Here is a 26329-nt window from a genome sequence, read left to right on the forward strand (position 1 = left end):
GGTGGTCTATTCTCTTTCTTTGCTTATTTGTTAAGCTTTTAAGCCATCCTTTGAAGCTTTTGTAATAGTCTTTGCGTGGCCTTTCTACCACTGAAACTCAGAGGAATTTTAGCGGTGGAAAGATGGTTTTGAGGTCCAAAAAGGGAGGGGGTGGTCCCCTCTCCTCTTGTCTTGCTTGCTTGTGTTGTTGGCCTAACAAACAAGCATGTGTTTCTACTCTTTTGTGACTTAGTTCGAGAATGTTTTTGGCTTTGTTTTGACCTGCTTGAACTGTGTTTTTGGCTGTTTGGGTCACGTCTTGCTTGCTTTTGGTACTTGTAGTGCAATCATGTTTGTTGGCCTAACATGTTTCATGCTTTAGTTCATCATTCTAGCATGTGTTAGCTTTGCTCCAGCATATTTTTGCCACTGATTTAACATGCTTGAGGTCTGTTTTAAGTGGTCTTGGTCATATATGCTTAGCTTTGTATAGCTATAGTGTAATTAGGCTTCACTAGCTTTGTGTTTGAGGTCCCTAACATGCTTTGAATATGATGATTGCATGCCTTAACCTCATTTCTCATATGATTTCAGTGTATATAGCATGGTCACACTCTTACATGTTTCACTCTTTCAATGCTTTTGAGAGTTGAGCATTATGCCTTGTTTGTGAGCCAATGCATGAACATCATTCTCTTGCCTTTCATGCTATCATTTCAGATCATTTTGGCCATTGTTTTGGCATGCATGAGGTCTGTTTGGGGTTGGTTTAGTCCATTGAACATTATATTGCATGGTCCTAGTGTTGTATCCTTCATTAGTTTTAATGTTTAAGTCTCTTAACATGTTGTGCATGTGTTGTTTGCATGTTAGAGTCTTGTATTTCATGCCAAGATGAGCATGTTCTTTGCATTGCATCGTGCTCAACCAGACGTTATGTTGAACACAAGGTGGATTGGCCCACTTCATACTCAAAGTGATGAAAGTGAACCAATCCCCTTTGTCTCCATTGCCTTTGATTATCCATGATGGGATAGTGGATTTAGTGTCTTGTTTGCATGGCATTTATTGAAATGTGTGCAAATTGGATCTTTGGCCATCATGCATTGCATGCTTGATTGATGGTTTTGGATCCAATAGTGTCTCTCACTTGATGTTTTGAGGTGATATGGAGCGGCATAGTACACACATGCCCTAGGGAGACCCTCAATTTCCTCTCTTTTGTGCTCTGTTGCAGTTTGGTGTCACTGTACACCAGTGGCCGGCAGTGCCACATTGGTGGCCGGCACCCTTGCATTGTTGGCCGGTAGAGTCCTATCTTTCGCCGGCAGGTGGCCGGCAGCAAGCCCCCACGGCCGGCAGGCCACTGGTGCACTCCCCAGCTTTGGTTGGGTAAGTTTCAGTAGCAAGTTCTTAAGGACACCCTGCAGACAGAGCCTCTAAAGAGCATTTGGAGAGCTTTTCGGGATGGAAACCAAGGCATGCATGTTCAACTTCTTCAAGGTAGAGCTGACGCAGCCTAGTTTGCTCTTTTTTGTTAGTTAACATGAATTTGTAATTTGATTAATTTATTAATTGATTAAGTGTTGTAATAATCAACTTAGTGTTTGCTAGTTATTTAATTTGTTGTGTAATAATTAGTCTAATTGGTTTAATTAGATTAGTTAGTTAGCTTAGCTTATTCATTTGGACCCTCCATTGAAAGGGCAAATGCTGTAATAAGTGTGCGTGTGTGTGTGAATGTCTTCCAATTCCACATCTTGCTCCCTTTTACTTATTAGCTTTTGATGGTTAGTTTAGGGCATTTTTCGATTAGCATACCATATGCTTTGCATGCGTGCATCATTCATTTGTCTTGCATGCACCGGGCTCGGCGCATCATTCAAACTGCATTGTATTTCAACACACTTACTTGAATATGTGTTCCAAAGCATGTTATCAAGTGTTGCATTCATATGCAATCTTAGATAGCCGAGCCTATTTAGTTGCATTATTGCATGCGTTGCATTAGGCATTATAGCATAATTAGGATCGTGCATTGATTTCTAACTAGCTTCTGTTTTGGCTCAGAGTATACTGTAAGTGTTTATGCTTTAGCATCCTTTCATGAGTGTGAGTGATTGCCGTGATAGCATGCTTGCCATGAGGCAATTTGCTTAAGTGATTAATTGCATGAATGCCTGTGGATGGAGGCTTTATTGCTTGAATTGGGACAATTCATTAACTGTGAGTTTTAAGCCCATTTTGCGGAGTGGCACATCATGTTGTTTTCTAAGCCCACTTGAGGGTGGCAAATCCGCGCTTTAGCCTACTTGTGAGTAGCACTTTCAAACCATTTTTGAAAAACAAACATGAGATGTTTTGTTCCAAATCGAGCGATTTAGTCTATACTTGCATGCTGTGCGCATCACGTAGTAAGTTAGCTAAATAACCGGAACAAGAACACATGTTTTTTCAAAACAACATATCATGATTAGTAGAGGCCGATCCTTTGATCGGGTGAGCGGGGGTGCTCATTTCATGACCTTCCCCCCTCGTACCGAAGTTCCCGAGCCGAAGCAACTTTGGTGATGACGGACACGTGGCCTTAGGCACAAGTCAGGGTTTCCTAAATTTTCCAAAACAAAATATTTAGGTGGTAACTCTGAAATCTGACAAAGCAGTCCATGTTTGGCGCTTTTTGATTAAAATCGATTTTTCAAAATGATTTGTCGGATTTGGACTCTTTGGTGATTTATCAGTCTTGCATTGCACTTTGTGAGATTAGATTATGAATCATGACAAGAGTCCGAACTATAGTAGTATGAACCTAATTCGCGTCCTCTCCGAAAGGGGGGCGCGCGGAGGAAGTTCGGGCGGTCTACACTACTTCGACCAATGTAACAGAAGTTTGTAGTTTTATGGGATTGGCTCGTTATTATCGAAGGTTTGTTAAAGACTTCTCAAAGATTGCAATACCATTGACTCAATTGACTCGAAAGGGAGAACCATTTGAATGGACCGACCAAAGAGAATCTGCATTTCAAGAACTAAAGACAAGATTGACCACAACTCTAATCCTCACTATACCCTCAGGTACAGAAGGATTTATGATTTATAGTGATGCAACTTATAAAGGTTTGCATTGTGTCTTAATGTAGAATGGTAGGGTGATTGGTTATGCCTCCCGACAATTGAGACCACATGAGAAAAACTATCCAACGCACGACCTAGAACTTGCTGCAGTTGTGTTTGCATTGAAAATATGGCATCATTACCTGTATGGAACCAAATGTGAAGTGTACACCAATCATTAATGCTTGAAGTAATTTTTCACCCAAAAAGAATTGAACATGTGACAAAGACGCTGGCTTGAATTGATCAAGGACTATGATTTACAAATTCACTACCATTCTGGCAAAGCCAACACTGTGGTAGATGCACTCAGTAGAAAGAATGTGGGGAATCTAGCTTATTTGTTCACAGATTAGAAAGAGTTGCTCTAGAGTTTGAACGACTTGAAATTGAAGTGATACCTTTTGAACAAGATAACTTGATAGCTGTAATGTCTGCACAACCTGTAATTATTGAAGAAATCAAACAAAAACAAGTGAATGATGAGTTTTTGAAGAAGATTTGTCATGAATTTAACAGCAAGCCTAAACCGGGGTTCACAATTGAGGATTCCGTGTTGAGATTTCAGGGGAGATTATGTATTCCTAATGATGCTGACTTGAAAAGGAAAATTTTAGAGGAAGCTCACAAATCAATGTTTGCTATGTATCCAGGAACACCAAAATGTACCAAGATTTGAAGCTAGTATATTGGTGGCCTAACATGAAAAGAGAAATTGTCGACTTCAATTCCAAGTGCTTGCAATGTCAGAAGGTAAGAGCAGAGCATCAGAAACTGGCAGGCTTGCTTCAGTCTCTCTTTGTCCTGGAATGGAAATGAGAGCATACCACCATGGACTTCGTTGTTGGCCTACCTCGAACACCTAGAGGTATGGATTCTATATGGGTTATAGTTGATAGACTGACTAAGTCTGCTCATTTTCTTTCTGTAAAGACTTCTTTTACTGCATATAGACTTACCACTATCTACAATGACGAGATTATTCGATTACATGGAGTTCCCGTGTCTGTTGTATAGATAGGGATCCTAAATTTGTTTCTAGATTTTGGCATAGTCTACAGGATGCAATTTTTACAAAATTGAGGTTTACTACAACATTTCATCCACAAACTGATGGACAAACCGAGAGGACTATTCAAACCTTAGACCTCCTGCTTCGTATGTGTGTTATGGACTTTCAGGGTAGCTGGGAAACGTATTTTCCATTGGTCGAGTTTGCTTACAACAATAGTTTTCACGGTAGCATTGGTATGGCACCATATGAGGCACTATATGGCAGAAAGTGTAGATTGCCAATTTGTTGGACAGAGGTTGGTGACAGGGCTATTTATTGTACCGAACTTGTGCAAGAAACAACAGAAAAGATCAAAATCATTCAGTAAAGGCTTAAGACTGCACAGAGCGGACATAAAAGTTATGCAAACCATCAAAGAAGAGACTTAGAATATGAGGCAGGGGATAATATATTTATCAAAGTAACACCAATAAAAGGACATATGAGATTTGGCAAGAAGGGAAAACTGACTCCTTGCTATATTGGACCGTTTTAGATTCTTGAAAGGTTGGGTCCTTTTGCTTACTGTATTTCCTTGCCACCAGGAATGGAACAAATGCATAATGTCTTCCATGTATCCATGCTTCGTGGGTATCTTAGAGATCCGTTCCATGTGATTGATCACCATCAGATTCCTTTAGATGAAAATATGATTTATGAAGAATGGCCCGTGCAAATCATTGATCAGCAAGTGAAGCAATTGAGAAACAAAACTATCCCTATGGTGAAGGTCGAGTGGAAAGAACATTATGGGAAAGAGGCCACTTGAGAAAAAGCGGATGAGATGTGGCAACGATATCCGCATTTGTTTTCGTTTGAAGGTAACTTAGGTTTGGAGGACCAAACTTTCAAAGGGGGAGAGACTGTGACGGCCCCGACCTCCGTATTATTATATTATATTGTTTCAATAAGTTTAATTGCATGATTATGTGTTTAATTATGTGTTACATGCTTAATTTTGTAGTTATATGTTATTTCATGGAATATATGTTCACTTATCGACCTAGAATCAGAAATTGAAAGCCCAAACGATTTCGGAAGCCAAAATTGACAAGCCCAATAGTCCAATTAGAATATTTAGAAATTTGTGGCAACTTTTGGCAAAATTTGATTCGGACCAAAATAATTAGAATAAACTAATTGAACTTAGTTAGAAATGAGCCTAATTAATTAACCTTAATCAACTTTGATTAGGCTAAGTTAATTACACTCTATATAAGCTTAGCACATGTTTTGAACTCACTTATACAAACACATGGGCTGAGATTTTGAGAGAGGAGGAAGCTAAGCTCAACATTTAGAGAGAGAGAGAAGGGGGAATTTGAAGGAAATTGTGGAAGATTTGAAGAATTGAGCTAGACAATACTTGAATTCACATCCTAGGTATGGAATTCCTCCTTAAATATTGAAAATAAAACATGTAGGCCATGAATTCAAGAAGTTATGAGTCTATTTGCATGTAAGTAGAAAGGATTGACTTGATTATGGAAGAATTGAGTATAATTGCATACGTGCATGCATAATCCTTCATCTTTGAGTTCAATTTTCTATGAATTCTTACATGCATGGGACTTCTACACATTTATTTGAAGAGTTCTTCATGTTATTACACTTGTCATACTATTTGATCAAGTCTTGAAAGGATTTGAAAAGAAATGAGGGCAATACATGTCATGCATGGTTTCAACTTCAAAATTTAAGTTTGATTTTGAGAATTTGGTCCATGATTTTGAGCAATTGGTTTTAAATTGACTGCATTTCCAAGTTTTAAAATGTTTTTCCATGTTTTTGTACCAAAAATACAAGTTTTGGACCTTTGTATATCAAATTTGAATTGGAAACACAGTTCTGGAAATTCTAGAATTTGGCTTGTCCACTCGAATGAAGAAAGTGTTGCTCGAGTGTAAAAATCGAGCTTCCAAAAGTTTTATAAAATTTTACAGACCGCTTGTGCGACCAAAGTGGCACTCGAGTGAGGACCCCTTTTACTCAGTCTTTTACTCGAGCGATCGTCGAGCAGAAATTTCATGCAACCAGTACTTTTGCAAAGTTTACAAACCGCTCGAGCGACAGAAGTTCGTGCTTGAGCGACTACCTTTATTATTGAATGTCCGCTCGAGCGAAGAATGCTGCGCTCAAGCGGAGACCCTGTTTTCAGCAAAGTTTGACTAACTATTTTAAGTGCATACTTACATTCTCATGTTATTTCAAGTACTCTTAGGCACCAATTGAGCTCACATAAACATGGAATGAATTAGAAGCACATGAAGAAAATTTAAATGAAGTATCTTGGTTATCGAACGGTACTCCAATTGCATTTTTGTTATGTGTTTTGTGTAGATAGACAGTCAAGGCCTAGTGACAACGTAACACACGGTGAGTAATAACTCTATAAAGATATATTCGAGTTATATTTATTTTTGAAAATGTTATTGTTATCAAAATTGATATATGAATGATTGAATGGCTTATTGAAACGAATGGTTTATTGAAACGTCATGATGATTTATCAAACCCATTATTGTTCATCGAATGGTTTCTTGAAACTTTAGTTTCTTATGAATGAATGAAGTTCCGTTTTGAAAATGTATTTATGGCATCCTTTAGTGAGGCCCTTGCCTAGGGGACATAATACCATGGCCCATTGCTTAATAGAGCCTCGCCTGGGGGATATAATATCATGGCTCATTGCTTAATAGGCCCTTGCCTAGGGGAAATAAATACCATGGCCCGTTGGCCCTCGCCCGAGGGAAACAATACCGTGGCCCATTGGATAATTGAAATACAGAGATCTCTGTAGTTAGACCTTAATGGTCACGTTGAATAAGATACATTGTTACTCTATTGGATGTTCCACGTAAATTGTCATTGAGTGTGTAATGCTATTGAGATAACATGGATTATTGAGAATTGTATTGAAATCGAAATTGTATTGAAAATGCTATCGAACAATGGTTTTGTTATTGCAAAGGATTGATATGATGGCTAATCTAATTGATATTTGCATTGGTGTGGAACTTCATTTATATAACCACTTTATTCTGTTATTACTCATTGGACATTAGCTCATTATTTATGTGTATATATATGTAGGTGAGCAAGTTGAGTGTCAAGGATAGAGATCACCTTGGAGTCACCCCGTGGTCAACCTTTTGTGGAGCTCCCAAGATGGAGCCAACTTCGACTCGTGAGGAGCCAAGCAAAGTCTAAACCCCCCTTTTTATTATGAACTCTTAGTTGATTTTTGGTATAGGGTTTTTGTGTATGTAAGACTTGACAAGTTCAAAATTGTGGGATAAATGTTTGTTTTTATTTAAAACGTTTGTGGTGTATGCACTTACTTATAGAATAGTTGTACAGTTTTGATTCGAAGTTTCTTTCATAGATGCACGGCTCAATGGATAATTTTTTTATTGTTATGATATACTTCCGGTAAGCCCCGTACTTTATATTAAACATATTTTGTTTATAGAGGTTGTAGGTAATCTATGATTACTGGCTGATCATGATGCTAAACCTATAGGGGCGGGTTTGGGTTGTGATACTATGCGTCACCATTCGAACTCTAGTTTCCACCGTTTCAGTTGATTTCCTAGGAACTCATTACAAACACAGTCAGGTGGTTATACCAGACTGCCTGAAGCTACTTGGGCACGACAAACACCAAAGGAATTGCACTTTTAGAGAATTTAAGGTCTCCTAGACCCAGTGAGTGCACAAGACAATGCGGGTGAGGTGCACAAAATAGTATGGAGTAAATGAATACACAAAACAGTGTTGTGGGTGCACAAGACAGTACGATGCAAGGTGAATGCACAAAACAGTACGATGTAAGGTGCACAAAACAGTGCGATATAAAGTAAAGATATATGTATACACAAAATAGTGCGATACAAGGTGCACAAAACAGTGCAACGCAAGATAACTAATGTATGTTATGCAGAGGGAAATAAACAGTACATAGAGTAGTGCGTCATGTAACTTATGAAATGAGTGCAGGGCAACTTGCCACAATTTATTGAAATGTAACACAAAGGGAGGCAACTCTATGAAACTCTGTTAAGTACAGAACAAAGTCAAGAGCAAGAGCAACCAATTAAACAGTTCAAATCAACCAGAGTATATGAGCATGCATGCATAAAGCACATATATTAATCAGAGGGGAAAATGGTAGTCCTAAGAGAGTTTTAAAATGGTCGGAGACAACTTTCAAAAGCTGAATCATATCAAAATCATCATAGGGGTGAGCTCACTCAAATCCAGGGGAAATTGCCCGATAAATGGCTCTGAGTGGACTAAGAGAAAGGCTGGGCTCATGCCTCTTGTTTAAATAATGACTCAATCAGATGTACTGACAATTGCCCCTAGTGTCCAGTCATTGGCCACCGGTTGGGTTCACGCACCTTGTTCGATGGATGGCCCGATCAGATGTATTGAAAATTGCCCCTAGTGTTCAGTCACTGGCCACCTTTTTAACATTATGAAGGCACATGTGATGGGGATCATCAGATCCTAGAACAATTGCCAACCAATCAGACTGATGCTTCTCTTCTGTCCCATCATGTTGAGAATCTACTCCATTTTTCCACAAAGTAGTGACGGATTCCTCACATACACTTTGCAACGATCATGAATGTGATGTCCCTTGTACGAACAATCTCATTTTGTTTATAAATTTCACACATGGACTTATTTTTGAGGTTGGAGCGAACATTCGTGTATGGAATCTTGACCATGCCACTCTATTGGACTTTGAGCAACAAACACACTATGGTGAGTTGATGAAGAGCGTTTTTAAGCGATAGATACCTTACGGTGACTTGATGAATACCGCAGACTAAAACAAACAACAGGCACAACACAACATAACTCACAACTGACCCAAAAGCAGAAACAGACTCAAGTGATTGATCATTCATAGTGCCCCTAGTATTACTTATGTTCCCTTTAAAACTCAATTTTGCAAAACCTGAGTTTTGATTCATTTTTTGTTCAAGTTAGAGATTCAACTGATAAGTTCAAGTATTGAAAATTTCTCCACTTGTTGATTCAAGCAAGTTCTTTCTTACCCAACGCAAGTATGCTATGTACAGTAGTCGGTGTAGCTCATGGATTGATGTGAAGCTGACGATGTGAATCGGGCAAGATGATTGGGTCGAGACGAACAAGATGGATATGATTGAGACCGAACTTCAGGATGAAGTTGCCTACGTATCCCAAGAATGGGAATCAGGTCAACGTAGTTCATGGCTGAGGTTCACTTAGGTATTGACACTCTCCTTTTGCGCTCTAACTTTTGCAAAAGTTTCCCTTTAGGGTTTTTAACTTTGTGAGTTCAGTTTTTCTTTATTTCTAATTTTTTCATGCTCTGACTTTTGCCTAGGTCACCCTTTTGGGTTTTCGGCCTAGGAAACGTGTCCCTCAAGAATCAAATTCGAATTTATTTTGCATGATTTAGGAAAAAAACTATCACGACCCAAACCCACCCCTATAGGTTTACCGCCGTAATCGGCCAATAATCTTGGGATTACTGAAAGCCTCCGAAAAGATTAAACAAAATTAAGGGCCTAACAAAAGTAAATAATAAATACACAATGTCCATAGAGCTGTGCAGACTTATATGAGACAGAAAATTTCAAACTTATTTACATATAAGATGACGTCATCCCATGTACAGATATAACAAAAGGGACTTAGCCCTTTAAACAGAAAAGAGATAAAAGATTGTCCAGATAAACAAAACGAAAGAATTCATTTCAAAAACTTGACCACACTAATTTCCAGGAACCTCCACGTGATGCACGGTGGTTGGCTTGACAGAAGAAATCCATAATCGAGGTCTTAAGTCTGGTCGCGTGCCTGATCACCTACATACATAAATAATACAGTGAGTAATAAAAGAGTAAAGCTTTTATGAATGATGACCATAACAGATTTAAAAATCAAAATTCAGATCATAAGCAGATTCATATTCGTATCAGATTCTCACAGATAATCATGCATGGTACATCTGTAGCGTTAATTAATTCGATGGCTCATGAATATATGAGACGTTTCGATGACCTATAAGGGGACCAAATGACCCATAAAGGGACGTATATAAAGCAGATAAATAGTTATGCATAACCCACCCTGGTACCAAGTCATAAAACAGATATCACATGATGCTAAGGATGCTACAAATACATTTCAGAAAATAGATCATATCATATCAGTTAGAAGATACTTAAAGTTGAACATAGCTTTACAGAGTTATTACTCATAAATAGCTCCAAACACAGAATAGACAGATCAGACAACTCAGATGGACTATGGTGACCTATACAAACATGTAATAGATACACAATGAAACGCACGCTCTGTTCGCGCTTAACTTATTACTTTTCTTCCTTGGTGCGTTTATAATCCTTATCCTCATTATTATAGCTTACTCATGGCTTATGAATGCCTAGGATGCAATGAGGATGCCAAAATACACTTGAAAACACTTTACAAAATTTTCAGAAATATGGTAATTCACTCCATCGCAACTTGTGTCGCTCAAGCTGACCCCTTGGTCTGCAAAAATTCTAAAAGCTCTCATTTTACGCTCGAGTGTAACTTCTAGTTATTCGAGCCAAGGGTCAAAAATAGGATTGGTCGCTCGAGGGTAGATTCTGTCGCTCGAGCGAAGGCTCAAGTCTACAATAGTTCTAGTAGCTCTTATTTTACGCTCGAGTACAACTTTCGGTTGCTCGAGCTAAGGTTCAACACAAAGAGTGGTCGCTCGAGTGCAACTTCTATCGCTTAAGCCAACCGCCAAACTCTGCAAAAGTACTAGGAGTTTGCATTCTTCGCTCGAGCACAGATTTCATTGCTTAAGCGAAGAGTGCGAATTCTGGAATTTCTAGAATGCTCTCTAAGCTCCAAAACTCAATTCCAATGCATCAAAACTCATTCTTTTGGACCAAAACTTGAGAAAACACTTGTAAACTTGTAAAACATTATGAATTAAATATCATTTCGCAAAATTAAGGCCCAAAAGCAAACGAATTGTTCAAAGTCAAACTTGAAATGTACACATATTTAACATGCATGTAATCCTTTGAATGTAAACCCTTCAAATCATGATCAAATTAAGTAAAACGATAGAAAACATGATGAATTCCTAAAACTAAATTAGAATTGTTACATGCGTGAGAGAATTTCTTAGAAATCATGCTCAAAATGCAATGAAATGCAAATACATGTATGAATTAATTCTCATGTCTACTCTTTAGCTTATTTCTTGTCTTTAATCTCTAATTTCCTTGAATTCATGCATTAAACAAATCTATTACACAATTAAAAGTGTGAATTCCTACCTTAATTCTTCAATCGGGTTCTAGATGACCAATTCTTTGAGCTAGGATGCCAAATTTCCAAATTTTCTTCCAAATGCTTTCTTTTTTTCTCTTGATTGCAATATTCCCTTCGCTCTTTCTTCTCCCTCACGTTTTTGAGATGAAGAATGATGAGAAAAAAAAATTTGTCTCAAATTAAGGAGCCTATTTATAGGTCTAATTAAGTTAGCTTAATTAAGTTGGATTAATTCTAATAAATCTTACTTATATCCAATTAAATCTAATCATTTTATTCTAATTATTTGATTCTGAATCAAATTCTAACTAATCTGACCATAAAATTCAAAAAATTCTAAACAACACATGGACTTAGTCAATTTCATGTTCGGATGCCGATACGGCCTTCAATTCGCATATTGAATCAGAAGTTCAGACATATATTTCTACATTAGAAAGATATAAGCACAAATAAAACAATACGCATGTAATTAATTTAGAATTTCCTCTTCATTACTTATTAAGCATTCTTAATCAAGGATTATAAGCTAATCGCAGGGCGGGATTATTACAGAAGCTCATTTGGATTGATCCTCAAAGCCTCTTTATTTACCATGTGTGCTTATCCACAAGAACCCTAAAACCTAGCATTGCATGATTCGGGGAATTTGGCTCCTTGATTACAACATATTGTTGATCTTATGTCTCTATCAAAGTTGACACGTGTCCCATAAAAACCCCACTTGCCTTGAGTTAGAAAATTGGCTCCACTTTTGTAGCATTTTTGTTGATTTTCTAAATCTTTGAATCCCATGTAATCTTCATCCATAACAGCCTTAGTAACAAACTAAGAGATAATGCACCATTTTAGGAGATAAGCCTCAACAACCTCATAATTCTTAGGAACAATTAAAGGTTTCATTATCCTTATCCAAATAATTATTTATTTAATTAATTAATCAACCATCAGCTTAGTTAATTAATTAAATAAAACAAATAATTTGCCTTTGCTTAGCCACCATTTCACTTGACTTCAGTGGTGGGTCCCAAAAAATCTTTTGACTCTTCATCTTTCGTCGCCACATGGTATTAAATAATTTGGAATATTGCAACGTGGTATTTTTTTTTTTCCCAAAAAAGGTACAAATAATGCCCCCTTAAAGTATATTCTTGGTTTTTCTAAGGAATTGTAAGAATGTACCTGAATTTTTGCCCCCATTTTTTCCTTCGTTCCATGACTTTGCAGCTGTTGTTCCTGCTACCTACGAGTGCCCCTATCTCTGTTATTGCTTATTGCATCATCTCGTATGATCATGAGTTTTCAAAATAGCCGGCTTCGCGAAGCATGTAAGCCTAGCTTTCAAAGTTACATTGTGCATATCATTTGCATCATGCCCCAGAACTACGCTGGTTTGATTTCTTGCAAAGGGATACGTAGGCAGTCTGCGAGCGCAACCATTTATTTATGTCTTGATTGTTTGTCCAAGTCTTACGGCCTTGTCAAAATGGGTCACCTTCGGGCTTTGACATTCACTCACGTCATTTCATGACTCTGAGTTCTGTCAAAGAGGGACAACTGTAGACACCCCATTTTTGACTGCCCTTACGACTTGGACGTCATCGCTTGCACACCTAATAATGAGTCTATATGTTTGTCAAGTGCTCGAAATCCTCAGCGGAATGCCATAGCTTTGAGCCTTTCAAACCCTACACCCCTGTTGCCTCATTTGTGGACCAAACCTAGAGATCTTCAAGCCTGCAACCTTTGGTGACCTGCCGGCCACTGTTTCGGGTTGCCGGCCATTGTTTTTGGCTGCCAGCCCCTAATATGTTTTGTAGATATTTTTTTGCCAGTTGTGCCAGCTGTAAGCACAGATGCATGAACCTTTCTACACGTGTATATGTTGATATTTTGAGGGAGTTACTTGGTTTTCTATATATAGATGACCTCCCTCTCATATTTGGAGGTTAGAAAAATTTTGGAATTTTTTCTCTCTCTCTCTCTCTCTCTTGCAAATTTCTCAACCTTTGCCCATACACTCTTAACCAAACCTCTTCGTCTTCGAGCTGAGGTATCTTTGAGTCTTATTTGAGCTCTTGAAGGTGTTGCTTTCTTTGTTTTATTGCTTCAAAGTGATCTTCTCTTCAAGAGGTATAAGGCTTTGCCTCTTTACTTGTTGTTTCTATTATTTTCCTTGCTGTTTTCCAACTATTTTTGGGCTATAAAATCTCTATATTTTTCAGCTGAGACTTGGGTTTTAAGGCCAATAAAGATTGAGGGATGGTTCACCTTTCTTTACACCTTATCCTCAAGGCCTTTACCCTTGTGTTTCCCACCTTTACACTATCTTTCTTGGTTTTTGTTTTGCTTTGAAAGTGGTTTCAAACAACTTGCTTGTTTAAGCATGAGATTGAGATGTCATACTTAATGGTTTAATCCCTTTGGGGGTTCATTACCAATAGTATGATGTCTCTTTCATGTCCAAAGAAACTCTTGGTTTGAGCCCTCTTTCCATTAGAGGACATAAATTCACCTTTGGACTCAATTGGCTAAAGAATGGATGATAATCTAAAATGAAGTAATAAAGTTGGGAATAAAAGGTGCAAGATAATAATTTGGTTTTGGGTTCAACTAGACGTTAATTGAACCCTTGTGTCTTGAGTCGTTTCATACTCATTAGTGATGTAAACGGTTCAAGATTCATTGTCAACTACTTCCCTTGATCTTCCATGATAGGGAGGTGGTTTTGAGAGTCCTGTTTTGTTACATTTATTGAGCTTGCTACTTTGGTTCATAGGCCATCATGCAATGAAATTGCTTCCATTGATGGTTTGTGAACCAAGCTTACTACTCCTTTGATCTGTTCATGATAATGAGAGGTAAATTGTGCAAACAAACCCTTGAGAATATCCTGTCTCTGCTTTATTTGCTCTCTATTGCAGCAGAACAACCCAGTCAACAGTGGCCGGCAAGCCACCTTCAATGGTCGGCAGGCCATCATCAGTGGATGGCTGGCCCTCTGTCTGCCACCAATGCAAAATCTAGCAGTGTACTTCCCTAGCAGAATAGAGTTGGTCTGGAGGTGGAAATCAATGCAAGTGTCCTACTGTGCAACAGAGGCATTCAACAGCAGAAACAGTGACTTTTTAGGTAGAAATCACATTCATTCATGGGCCTTCCATCGAGCCTCGAGATCCGTGTTATATATTAGCATTGTGCTTAAAATAGTGGTTTTGTAATTAGTTAGTTAGAATAGGTAATTCGCCTCGTGCTGTAATTATTTTAGTTATAATTCGGTTTGTAATAATTAGTTAACTAGTTTAGCTAATTTAATTTGTTTTGTAATAATTAGCTTATCTTTAATTAGTTAGCTAGTTAGTTTATTCAGACTCCCCTGTGTGAGAGCGTAATGTTGTGATAACGTGCATGTCTTCCAACCCCACGTCTTTCTCCTTTTTATTTACTTGTTTATGTTGATTAGTTTAGGGCATCATGTTTTGTTTAGCATACTTCATGTTTGCACCCACTTGTATTGCATGCACCGAGGCTCGGTTCATCATTCTAACAAATGCATCATCGTGTAAATACTTCTTTGAATACATGCTTAGACCGCATGTTATTTAATTGATTCATATGCCATATTAGTAGCCGAGCCTAGTAATTGCATATCGCATGTGTGGCATTAGTTATATTGCATGGTTAGGAATCATGCATCTTTCTAACTTTATCATCATTTTTTTGGCTTGGAGTACTAGGTGAGCCTTTACTCGCTTTAGCATATTGCATGTTGATGTTGCCATATCTAGCATGCTTGCCATGAGGCTAAATGCGTAATTGCTATAACTATTTGAATGCCTGCGAATGAAGGCTAATTGCTTGAATTGGAATAATTTGAGTAATGTTCATATGCGATCGTTTTTTCAAGTGGTACATATTTGAAACAATTTTGCAAACAAACATGAATCAAGTGTTCCAATTCTTGCAATTTAGTCTATACTTGTGTGTGTGCGCATCACATAGTAAGTTAGCCTAATAATTGAAACAAGAGAATATAATGCAAATAAGATTCATATCATGATTAGTAGAGGCCGATCTTTGATCGGGCGAGCGGCGGTGCTCAATTCATGACATTCCCCTCTCGTACCTAAGTTCTCGAGCCGAGACAATCTTGGTGATGATAGACATGTGGCCTTTGGCATGAGTCATGGGTTTCCTAAATTTCTCCAAAAGAAATATTTAGGTGGCGACTCTGTATCTGGCAAAGCAGTCCATTTTTGGCAATTTGATTCAAAATCAATTTTCCAGAAGATTTGCCGAATTGGGACTCTTTGGTGACTATCTATTTCACATTGCACTTGTATCAGATTCAGAACTGTGAGAGTTCAATACTACAGGGCTTATTCATCTTCCAAAAGGGGGACACAAAAAGTCGAGCTACACTCACCTTGTCGCTCTAAAGTTTATGTTGGGTTCCTTTCCATTCCATTCCAAATTTTACCAAATGTGCCAGTCCTACAAAATTTTCAAGCGAAACCATTCTCTAGCAATAATTCACACTACAGTGTGGTTAGCACGATGCAAGTTATGATTCCAGAGTGTGCCATTCCTTTATGTGCAAGATTTATGCCATTCCCTTTTTGTTCTATTTCACCCGGTGGGAGGTTCATTAATTTTTCATTCCATTCCATCTCACGCCTTACGAGGTGGGAGTTTATTAATTTCCCAACCGTTCTATTCCATCATTACGCCTTACGAGATGGGGATTTATTAATTCTCAAGCTGTTTCATTCCATCCTCACGCCTTATGAGATGTGGATTTATTAATTACTGAGTCGTTTCATTCCATCCTTGCACCTTACGAGGTGAGGGTTTATTAATTCCACAAGTCGTTCTATTCCATCATCGTGCCTTATGAGATGGGGGTTTATTAATTCCCAAGCCATTCCATACTCATATTGACAAGACATGGGGATTTAGTAAATGCCAAGTGGTTCCAAGTTTTTTTTCAAACTTTCTAAGATTTTCCAAGTGTTTGCGAAAACTTTCCATGTAGCCCCAAAGTTTTTGCCAAAATTTTCTGGAATTTTCTATGCGTGTGTTTGAGAACATTCTCCTAGCTAGGGGGAAATTCAAGGTTCATTTTCCACGCAGATACCAAATGATTTGTGTGCCAGTGTCTTGCGATACCATGAGATAGATGATTATATGCCTTGAAGTGTGTGTCTATGCTTAAGCTTGAGTTTAGGACATACGTGGGCCTTAAGGATATCTAGGGAATGCCACGGGCTAACCATACGCACGGGGCATGTGGGCCTTCCTTGCATCATGTGAACCAAAGTGATCAAGAAGCTCTTGATTTCCTGTGCCAATCCACTTGCCACTTCTATCTTGCTCAAATGGAGGTCAAAAATATCTCCTGATCATTGCCAATCTCTTTGTTGAAATTTTCCCTTTTACTGAACGTTATGCCGGTTGGTATGACTAAAGTGCCTTGCCTGTGTAGCTTTTGCCCAAAAATTGTGTAAGCTCTCTTGCCTTCTTCAATCTTTTTGATTTTCGCATGCGGGATAAAAATAAATAAATAAATAAATAGAGTCAATAATAACTACATGTACCAAGGCTACTTTTAATATACCAAGCAATGTCATTATTTAGTATGTTCCGAGATTTCATCAACTGGTCTCGCATGCCAGTTCTATCCATGTTCCAAGTAAAATTTGTCATACTAGATGATTGGGGCTTTAGATTTCTTTTTCTACCTTGCTGTCCATATTATGACGTCTCCATGCCTAGAATCCTAGCCAATCCCATCATTTGGTAGTACTATTTCTACATTCATTCTTAGGCTTTTCTTTGGGCAAGTTTTCTTCATTCCATTTTCTTTGAATAAGTTCTAGTGATTCCCCATGCAGTTGATTCGATTGATAATGGCAAAGAGTGGCGATGATGATGATGATAACAATGAGCCCTTTTTTTAGTTATGACTGATTCAAGTATGCCATCATTTCTGATGCCTTTGAACTCATGAACATCTTGAGGGTTCATTTTGTAGTCACTCGAGAATGTTTTCGCTGCTTTCTCTTTTTAAAAATCATTGTGTAAGATGGTTGGGGGAGGTGAGGCTCCATATTTCATAATTCATGCAATGAAGTCCAACCATATTTCTTATAATCATTCTTATTTATTGAATCTAACAACGACTCTATGTACAAGATTTCAAAAGCGCATAAAAGAAAATTACAACTAAAAAAGGAAGTTTTACGAACACCTAACAACCTAAAACCAACTTTAACAATTATATCGGAATGCCTCTATTACTTTTTGAAGCATTGCATGCCCTATTGTGAGGTGAACTAATTAAATTGCCATGCCTGGTATGCTTGTGGGTTAACTGAATCATCTTCCAATGGATTGCTCTGTGTTTCTTCTTGCTTGCCCGTTTCTTGGTGATGCTAAGTAATAAGGGTAGCTAGCTTTGGCTGAAAAGATGGAAGGATCTTGATGAGGTCCATGCTAGTAGGATTATAGAATTTGGTAGGAGTTCATTATTGCTTTAGGTACCACCCATCTCACTAGGTTTCTCATATTTTACCTCTCTATTCTTTTATCTCTTATTTTCTATTTTTCTGCACCCCAACTCACTTTTTCCATTCATCACACACCTCCTTATTCTTTTGTCTCTCTTTTCTTTTCCTTCTTCTTTTTCCCCCAGATATGGACAAATTAAAGGTGCGGCTATCTCCTACCCACCACCCGTGATCTCGTACCATATTTATGCCCAAATGGTAGGGATGGACTTAGTTAAAGATTGGTATGGTTGTGTGAGTTCTCGAATAGCTCGTTGTTGCCCCTGGTTGGCACTTTCTGCCAAGACTCGAGAGATACCTCCCATTATATTCTACTCTTTTCTGCAACAATTTGGCAAGTAGATTCTCCAACTACAACTTGTCCTGTTTACTTATTGGGGATCGACAAAGCAAATCACCCATAATTACGAAAGATGATTTTGGTTACAGGCTATTGGATGCACACATTTTTAGAGCATGGAACCCAATAAATCGATACCTTCGACAAGAGAGCATATAAGAAAATAAAATTTGATCAACTCTGACTTGACTCACAGTGCCCTTAGTTTACAATTTTACTTCCACTTCTTTTTTGGCATTTCAATACTTTCTTTGAATGGAAATTAGTGTGATTTGTTTTTAGTTGTCGTGTTTTAGATTATTATCAATAAAACAGTGCAATGAGGGTTACTTCTTTTGTTTTGGTAATGCTTATAGAAAGGAACACGAATCACTCACCCTTCTCATTAAAAATAATTCGAGTGAAAATTTTACAAGCTCACTAATCAGGCGGTTTCCATAATTGATTACTTGAGTTGTACAACTAAAAATCCCCCAAATGTTTGAAGACCTGGTACTAGATGCTGATTACTGGTGCCAACAAAAGATAGGATCTAGATGAGATAAGGCCGAACTTAAGGATGAAATTGCCTACATATCTCAAGGATGGGAATCGGGCCATTCGTAGTTCCGAAGAAACTTCACTCAGGTATTGACACTCTCTTTTTTGGCTCTAACTTTTATCAAGATTGCTCTTTCAAGTTTTAAATCTTGCGAGTTTTTTATTTTTTTTATTTTTTGTATGCTCTAATTTTTAAGGTTTTCGACCTAGCAAGCTCTCTCAAAGATAATATTTTGTTTAATTTGTCCAAATTGACAGGCTATGCGAACTCTATCTCGTCCAGATCCTTTAGAATAGCCGCCCCTTCGATCATGATCTTTTTGATGATATATGGCCCTATCCAATTCGACTTGAACTTCTCTCTTGGGTCTTGCACTGGAGCTTAGTCTTCTTTGAGCGCTAGATCTCCTTCTTTTGAGTTTCTGGCATTTACCTTCTTGTTAAATGTCCGGGCAATTCTTCATAACCTTGAACATGGTAGCTAGCAATCTTCTCTCGTCGAAGAGCATTAATTCCCCGAGCCTACTCTTTTTCCATTCAGCCTCCTCAATTTGACATTCTGCCAACACACGTAGTGAAGGAACTTCAATTTCATAGACTAGAGAATAAGGAGTTGCTCTAGGAAAAATTATAATTGATGTTCGATACCCTCATAATGCAAATGGCTACTTATCTGGCCAATCCTTCTGTCTGTCGATCGTCTTCTAGATAATGGTTTGGACATTCTTATTTGCAGCTTCAACAACTCCATTGGTTTGAGGTCGGTATGGCGATGAATTATGGAAAGTTACATCATATTTTTTGGGCAAGTCTGTCACCTCTACTTTGAAGTGGGGTCCATGGTCTAACATAATTTCGCTTGGCACAACACATATGAAAATGATATTTTTTTGGATGAATTTGGCCATATGCAATGCTTTGAGGACTGAGAAAAATGCTGCTTCAACCCACTTGGTAAAATAATCAATTGGCCACTAGTATGTACTTGTGCCCATTTGATCCATTTAGTGTAACTGCCCCGATTACATCAATACCCCCTACTGAGAAAGGGCAAGGCGAGCTCAAGTTGTGTAATCGTGAGGGTGGCATATTCATGAGGTTTGCATGAATTTGGCATTTGTGGCACCTCTTGACAAATTGTATGCAATCGCTTTCCATGGTAGACCAATAATACCCTTGTTCGATGATCTTCCTTACTAGCATAACTCCATTCACATGAGCCCCACACTTTCCGCCATGTATTGATTTCATGATCTTTTCCCCTTCTTCGCATCTACACATAGCTTATGCATTCCAGATGACCCATTTTGTATAGCATTCCTCCATATAAGATGTATTGGGTAGCTAGGCATCGGATGGCTCTTTTGCCTTTCTCTGTTGCCATTTATGGATAATTCCATTTTTCTATGAAATTCCATATATCGCAGTACCAACGGTGTCCATCTTGGACTTCTTCCACTGAGGTAATTAGTTCGTAGGCAGGTGTATACCTCTGCTCTATGATGATCGGTCTCATTTTGATACCTTCTAAAATATCGACCATTGAAGCTAAAGTAGCTAAGGCATCAACGAATCAGTTGTTTTCTCCTATCATGTGAGTAAATGTGACTTTTTGAAACCTTGGTAGCAAATAGTCCAAAGTTTGGTGGTATATTTTCACCTTTTCTTCTTTGACATTCCAGGCTCCTATGGCTTGTACGATTATTAAGTTTGAATCACCGACAACATCCAACCATTTTGCCCCTAGTTTAAGAGTCGTTTCTAATCCCGCAACGCATGCCTCATATTCTGCTTGACTATTTGATGCATTAAAGTGATGTTTGAAAGACAGAGGTACATGGGATTCGTTGGGGGCAATAAAAAGAATCCCTATCCCATAGCCGATTTGATTTGAAGCCCCGTCAAAGTTCAGCTTCCTATTTTCTTCCACTACTTGTATGATTTCTTTGTTTGGGAACATAAATTTTGAGCCACCTTCTCCATTGACTGGTTGACGAGCAAGAAATTTTTCCACTACCCTACCCTTTACTAATTTCCTAGTGATGTGCTTCAAGTTGAAGTTAGCTACAAGTAACAACAAACCTGTTAGTCTACCAATTAATGCCGATTTCTCAAAGAGATATTTGATGGGGTCTAGTCTTGAAACCAACACTACTAAGTGAGTGAGCAAGTAATGTAGGAACTTTCTAGTGGCCAACACCAACGCGTGACAGGTTTTCTCTAATGGTGTGTACTGAGCTTCAGAGTTCAACATCTTCTTGTTGAGGTTATAAATAGCCCTTTTTTTTTTTTTTTTTTTTTTCCCTTCAACTCTTGTGCTAACATACATCCCATAGTTGAATCTGTCACTGATAAATATACAATCAAGGTTCTCCCAAGCTCTGGTGGTAACAAAACTGGTGGGGCTCGTAGGTAATTCTTGATTTGTTTGAAAGCCATTTGGCAACTTTCGTCCAAATTGAACTTGGTAACCTTCTTCAATAGCTTAAACAGTGGTTCACAGGTCAATGCCAATTTTGCAATGAATTGACTTATGAATTGCCCCTTCCAAAAAGTTTGTCACCTCCTTTTTAGTCATTGGTAGAGGCATTTCCAGGATAGCTTTGGTCTTAGAAAGATCTACTTTTATGTCCCTTTGTGTGATTAACAACCCCAACATTTTCCTAGTTGTTACCCCATATGTGCATTTCTGTGGATTCAACCTCAGTTTATACTCACGGATCTGTTGAATAATTTTTTTAGTGCGATGCAGTGACCCTCTATTTCTTTAGACTTGACGATCATATCATCCACATACACCTCTACCTCTTTATAGATCATGTCATGCAATAGTGTAATGGTGTCCTTTTGGTAGGTAGCTCTGTCATTTTTTAATCCAAACGGCATGCCCTTGTAACAATACATTCCACATATAGTAGTGAATGTTGTCTTTTCCCTGTCTTCCGGTGCAATCATGATCTGATTGTACCCTGAAAATTCATCCATAAATGACAAAAGTGTATGCCCTATTGTGAAGTCTACTAACTCATCAATATGTGGTAGTGGGAAATCGTCATTTGGGCTAGCTTTATTCAAATCCCTAAAGTCGATACAGACCCTGATTTCGATACAGACCCTTATTCTTCCATCTTTCTTCGGGACTATAACTATATTAGCTAACCATATCGAATATTTTGACACCATTAAGAATCCAATATTGATTTGTTTTGTCACTTCTTTAATTTTTAATGCCCAATAAGGACAGATTCTTCTTAATTTCTGCTTTACAGGTTTAGCGTCAGGGTTTAGAGGGATTTTATGCTGTACAATCTTATGACTGATTCCAAGCATGTCTTCGTAGGACCACGCAAAAATATCATTAAACTCTTTTAAAAATGTGAATAAGCACTTCCGTTCCTCGGAAGACAACGTGGATCCAATCTAGACCATGCGAGGATTTTCCTCATCACCTAGATTTATTGAAATTATTTCATCCATGATAGGTTTAGCTCGTCCTTCCTCTTCGCATTCAATTAACGATATGTTTGGTTGGGGGATTTGGAAAGGGAAAAGAAAAGGTAGGTGAAATGTGAATAAAATATACCTACATTTCACGTAGTTTTGCACCGCTTTTCCCTTTCCCTTTCCAAATCTCTTCCCAAATCACCCAACCAAACACAACGTAAGTCTTTTATGGTTGAGAAATTCCTTCCTCAAAATATTTTTTATTTTTATCTTCAAAATTGGTGGGATTAATTGTGTCAACTAATGGCACTGCAAGGTACTCAGAATCACTCACTATTTTATTAATTGAAGTTGGGGGACTTACATTTGACTCAAACTCAAAATAAATAGAAAATTTAGACTCAAACTCTATTCTTGGGTTTAAACTTCCAAGCTGCTTGATGCTTCAAAATATGACAGGCTAGATACCCACTCACTCGACTTACTACTAGATTCGCTGTCAGACTTATAACTGGTACATTTCTCGACGGACCAGTTTTGTGCCTGACCCTCCACTGCATCCACTATGTATTTGGTGATATCTTCCTCCAAAGCTCCACTTTCCAACAACATCATAGAACTGAAATTCCCCAAGCCAATATAACCAGTCGCAATACCCAAACCAGTCTCAATATCCGTCCCAGTCAAATTGTCTATCCAGTCTTCACTTTCATTACTTGAACTGCTGTATTTGTCTTGCCCAATGTCTATATCTGGATCTATGAATTCTTCAATGTTGTCTGTGAGTTCATAGTCGAAGAAGATTTCAAACCCTAGATACCTTTTCCTTGTTGTATGATCAATCCAAGGTTCTGGAAACCCACAAAATAGAAAATCTTCTACCCTTCTAAAAAAATGCCCGTTGAGTGTTCTTTGGATGGGCTTGTACTTCAACTCATACTTTTTTCCTTCTCTTTTTGCCCTTGCCTTGTCTTGTGCTTCAGTCGGCTTTGCTATCAAGTCTTCTTTTCTTGGTTGATAACCTAGCCCAAAACTGAACAATTGATTGTTGACTTCTAGCACCTTTGTGACTCCTTCTTTACCACTTTTTCCTAGACCCAAACCGAGGATGTACACTTGTTTGTTCATCATTAGAATAGAGGTGCACCGACATATTGATCCTTTTCAAGTGCCATGATGGTTTGTACTAACTAAGCTCCCACCAAGGTGATACCTGAAAGGGAGACATCCTCATCCCCGTGCTGAATCTCAAGTAGTGGAGTGGTCACATTGGAGGTGGATGCACTGAAGTATCTCCATCCAAAGTAACCGCATAATCTCCTTTAATATACTTGATCCTTTGGTGAACAATCGAGGGCACTACTCAAAGTTGGTGCATCCATGGTCTTCCTAGCAACAAATTAAATGTGGCTGGAACATCCATGACGTGAAATTATGTCGTGCTCATCTGGCCCAAGCTCAATCCTTAATTTCATGGTTCCCAAAACTTCTTATTGAGTGTTGTCATATGCTTTGATAGCCTGTGTGGTTATAGTGTAATCTTTATGGCAGATCCATTGTCCAGTAGCTCCATTGGCACCCATTTCTCTCGACACTTCAATGACACGTAATGGGTTTTGTTGCGAGTTGCCCCTTCAGGTGGCAAGTCTTTGTCAGACAAAGTTATGGTCGGGTTCTTCATCACGGGTGTGAGTAATTCCACTAATTGTTCCGGAGTGGTGTCTAGAAACAATTTGTCTTTATTCAGTGTAGTCAACATGGCTTGGCGATGTTCATGAGAGGCCATGAGAAGGCCCCAAATGAAGATATCAGCCTAATTTTTTTTCAACTTCTAACACACACAATCTTCTTCATACACTTTTTTTTTCTCTCCAGTCACTTTCGAAACTTCACCTTGCTAAAGGAACGTGGGTTTGAAATGCCGTTTACTACATATGAGGTGATCCACTTTTTCGGAATCCTGTCACGGTTCTGAATGTAATCTCACAAAGTGCAACGTAAGACTAATAAATCACCAAAGAGTCCAAATCCGGCAAATCGTTTTGGAAAATCGATTTTAATCAAAAAGCGCCAAACATGGACTGCTTTGCCAGATTTCAGAGTCGCCACCTAAATATTTTAATTTTCAAAAATTTAGGAAACCCTAACTCGTGCATTAGGCCACGTGTCCGTCATTACCAAAGGTGCCTCGGCTCGGGAACTTGGGTACGAGAGGGGAAGGTCCTGAAATGAGCACCCCCGCTCGCCCGATCAAATGATCAGCCTCTTCTAAACATGATATGTTATTTTAAAAACACATGTGTTCTTATTCCGGTTATTTAGCTAACCTTACTACGTGATGCGAACAGCATACAAGTATAAACTCAATCACGCGAATTGGAACGAAACAACTCGTGTTTGTTTTTTAAAGTGGTTTGAAAATGCTACTTGCAAGTAAGCTAAGTCGCGGATTTGCCACCCTCAAGTGGGCTTAGAAAAACATGATTTTGTCACTCCGCAAAGTGGGCTTAAAACTCACAATCATCGAGTTGTTCCAATTCAGGCAATCGAGCCTTCACCCACAGGCATTCATGCAGTTAACCACTTAAGCAGTTAGCCTCATGGCAAGCATGCTATACATGGCAACATACACATCTCATGAAGTATGCTAAAGTGTAAAAGCCTACCTAGTACTCCGAGCCAAAACAAAAGCTAGTTAGTAATAAATGCATGATCCTAGCTATGTTAACAATGCCTAATGCAAGACATGCAAAAATACAGCTACAATAGGCTTGGCTATTCTAAGATGTCATGTGAATGCAATTTAGATAACATGCATTCAAATTGGTATTGAAATACAATGCAGTTTGTATGATGCACCGAGCCCGGTGCATGCAAGACGAATGAATGAATGCACGCATGCAAGGATAAGGATGCTAATTGAAATATGCCCTAAAACTAACCACTGAAAGCAGATAAGTAAAGGGAGAAAGAAATGGGGGTTGGAAGACTTGCATTATACACACGCAAACTTATTACAACATTTGCCCTCTCGAAGGAGGGTCCGAATAATAAGCTAAGTAGCTAATCTAAGCTAATTAAACTAATTATTACAAAACGAAGCTAATTAACTAACAAGTTAACTAATTAGTTATTACAACACAAATGAATAGCTAAGTACATTAACTACTTAAGTACAAAACCAAAGCATTAGCTAGCTAAGCCAAGCAGCTAAGTAAAACAATAAAGAGATGTCCTCAGGGCGAGAAGTGCATGCATGCTCGGTCGCCTCATTCGGAAATCCATTACGATGCCCCAACTTGCTTCTGTTTGCATTTCTTTTCAGAACACTGCACAAACCTCCAGATAGCTTCTACTCCATCATGGGAACTTCCAGGAAGGGTGCCGACCACTTTTTGGTGGTGTAGACCACCTGTAGAACACCCAAGTATGCTGCTGACCCGAAAAAGTGGTCGGCCAGCTACTTTTTCTAGTCTGCCGACCAGAAAATTCTGCATAACTCCATTTTGCTGCAATAGAGAACAAGAAAGGGCACGTCTGTGTATTTGCAAGATATGTGTGCACAACCACCCTCTCTCTCATTTCTTAAGCTCAAGGGAGTGCGGTTCTTGACTCTCAGGCCACCAACTGAGCATCGGAATGCACGATGGCTGAGAAGCCAAGTTTGCACAATTCAATGTCAATGAATGCACAAATAACACATAAGGGCCTTAACCTCTATCATGCATGATCAAGAGGGTCGGCGACTGAGAAATAAGGTACGTTTCATCACTTCAAGTATGAAACGTCCATCATTTCTCGTGTTTGGATTAACGTTCAATCCAAACACAATGCAACACACATAACGCAATGCATGCACAAGATTCTATCATATGGACAATGCATTTATGGCATGTTTAAAAGCTAATGCATCAAAGCTAGTAAAACATGTTACACACGAGGCATGCAATA

This window comes from Camellia sinensis, chromosome 7 (assembly GCF_055761805.1).
Source record: "Camellia sinensis isolate YWXY chromosome 7, ASM5576180v1, whole genome shotgun sequence".
Classification (NCBI taxonomy): domain Eukaryota; kingdom Viridiplantae; phylum Streptophyta; class Magnoliopsida; order Ericales; family Theaceae; genus Camellia; species Camellia sinensis.